Source organism: Alligator mississippiensis, chromosome 11, assembly GCF_030867095.1.
Source record: "Alligator mississippiensis isolate rAllMis1 chromosome 11, rAllMis1, whole genome shotgun sequence".
NCBI classification, from domain to species: domain Eukaryota; kingdom Metazoa; phylum Chordata; order Crocodylia; family Alligatoridae; genus Alligator; species Alligator mississippiensis.
The window spans coordinates 26140883-26143817 of NC_081834.1; positions in this window are offsets into that span (position 1 = coordinate 26140883).

Consider the following 2935-nt stretch of genomic DNA (forward strand, 5'->3'; position numbering starts at 1 on the left):
CCTGAGGACAGTTAAATAACCTTTTACCTTCTGCAGTTAGGCAGCATGTGGAACTGATAGTGAAGTACATTTGCAGAAGTTACACTGGTGCTAGCTATATACTGTATGAGAAAAGAGAGAGAGCTAAATAGCCCCTCAAGATCAGTTTGATCTTAGAGCAGCTGAATAATTCATAACTTTTCTCTTCATATACTTTGAACCCTTCACTAGTGAAATCAATTATTTGAAAAGAGCCCATTGATTCCCCATAAGTGTTAAAAATATTGGATTGAATAGTCAAAATACAATTAGATATCATTCCCGTTATTAGAGGCATAGCAGTGCAGCACCTCCCCTGGGGCAGGTGCAGTGCCAGCTCCTGCCGTACCAATTGCAACAGTGGCTGTTTTTTTGCCCTCTTGAATGTATTAAATTCAAGCTAAGTAATTACTTCATAACAATTTCTTCCTTTCCATTAATATGTTTAATTACAACTGAAACAGTTTCTTAAGTCAATAATGCAAAGTATAGGATTCTTACCTGAGCAGAACTCCCATTAATTTGGGCATGGACCTATCTTTTCTTAAGGTACCAAAATGTACCTTACTTCCATTTCAAAATGTCCCCAGATTTCTTTTTTAAAGACCACAGAATTTGACCTGTAAATAATTCTCTGCAAAATTCTCACTTCAACCATGAATCAATATATCTAGATCAGTGGTTTTCAATCTGTGGTCTGTGGCCCCCTTGGGGGCCTGCGGACTATGTCTAAAGCAGGAGTGGGCAAAATGTGGCCCGTGGACCAGATGTGGCCCACCAGGCCATTCTATCAGGCCCGTGGGGCCCCTAAAAAAATTCAGAAAATTAATATTTATCTGCCCCTGGCTGCCTGTCATGCGGCTCTCGATGGCTTGCCAAAACTAAGTATGTGGCCCCCTGCCCAAAATAATGGCCTGCCCCTGGTCTAAGGGGTCCAAGAAAGATTTCTACGATCAATCAAAAGTATGTGAATACCTACACTTACAATCCAAAGGGGCCCAACACCTTAATTCAACATTTTTTTTTAGGAGTCCACAAATGAAAAAAGGTTGAAAGCCACTGATTTAGATAGTATAAACACATTGAAACTGACTAATCCAACCTCTTCTATCAAGCTGAAATGGACAAAATAAACAGTTTAACTAGGCAGGAGTACGGTTTGTTTTAAATAGTCTTTCCATGTTATAATCTATGATCTTTTTAGAAGCATGAGCAATGAGATTTCTATTTTAATTTTTAAAATAAGAGAACCTTAAAAACACAGAGAAATCACCAAGGGTCAGATACTGTTTTTTGGGGGTTTTTTTTAGACTCTTCTCTTTGAGCAGCCTGACAGCCTGACTGATAGATTATGGTCACTGACCTAAATTTTACTCTTTTCTGCTAAGGTAGCATGAAATGCTCTCAGAACCTTAAAAAACCACATACCTAGGGTAACGTTTCATAACCACTAGTTAATTGTTGAAACATTTGTTAGTATAAACAAAGTAAAACCCAGCAGCCCTTCCTCAGCTTACTAAGTAGTTTAGCCTTCCAGCTCAACATCATAACCTATCTGTGCAGTTCCCATATAGTATAATACATATATTAGCAGAAAAAGAAGATTGTTGGGGAAATTTAAGATTTTGCTATGAAAAAATGCCCATGATAAATAGAAGTATTAAAAAGGAAGAGGCTATTCAGTTTATTGCAGCAGTTAAAAGGGAAGGTGACAACTGAGGATGTGACAGAAATAGTTATCAAATGGAAAAGGTAAACCAGACTTGCAGCGTTACCTCATTTCCAGGCTGTTTTAACAGATGATCATAATGCAAGACAGTGACAAATGTATTCCAGCTGAGATAAGATATGTGGGTCATGCTGAGTTTGCAACATTATAGACCACTATTGGGGATAACATGGCGTCTATGTGAGGTAATTTACCTTCTTTGGATGAAAAGATAAATGTGAATTAACAGGGAAGAATCTGAAACATCTGAACAGGGTTATTGATCTACTAAGGACCTAGATAAGTCACAGAGAAACTAATGCTTGTTTTGCTTGATGTTAATGATGGATGGGGCAGCAGATTTAGTGGCTAAGGGACTATTCACTGTCAAAAGAACCCTAGCACTAAGATAGAATACAAAATCTTAATTAGTCTGCAGTAGTAAAGAAAATATGTCCCATGGTAGCACTATGCAGAAGTGGTCTTTTACTTACAAAGTCATGGACTCGAGGCAAACATTGCAAAAAAATTGCAATACTGGGTGTTTCAAATTTGTTCAAGAAAAAGGCAGCTGTTTCTGATGAGAAAATGTGGCTTTAATAAATACTTAGCCACAGTACTGAAATTCCCAGCTCCCTTGTGATGTTACAGTAATAATTTCAAATTGCTTGCAAGCCAGCTTTCCATATAGACAGGTTAGATACAAGATAAAGAACAAAACAGGATGGAGTATAAAAAGTTACTTTTCTTTTTAACAATTGCAGGTTTTAAAATTATCCTATGTTGTAGACATAAACACTTCTGTATATGTACCCGTAATACAAACACTGAAAGAAATAGAAACATTGGGCAGAGGCGGCGCATTTACTTCCATTTCTCTCAAGGTCCTTGCAGGTTTTAAATCAAATGTTACTGGTATTTGAGGTCAGCAAAACATAATGATCTGCTAGGAGCAGATCAAAGTAATCTCATGTGCCTTTCTTAAAGGAGAGCAGAGATACTTTCCATTTCTCTACAGGTATCTTCTTTATGAAAGTCTCCATGGTCTTTACAAACAGCCTAGGATCAAGCCTCTTAACACCCATGAAAAGTCAGTATCATTATTCGCGTTAGGGACAAGGGATGCGAGAACAAAGAGTAAGTGGCATGTCTGGCAAAGTCTGAGGGAAACCCGTGGTAGATGCATGAACAGAATCCATCCCTCATGTA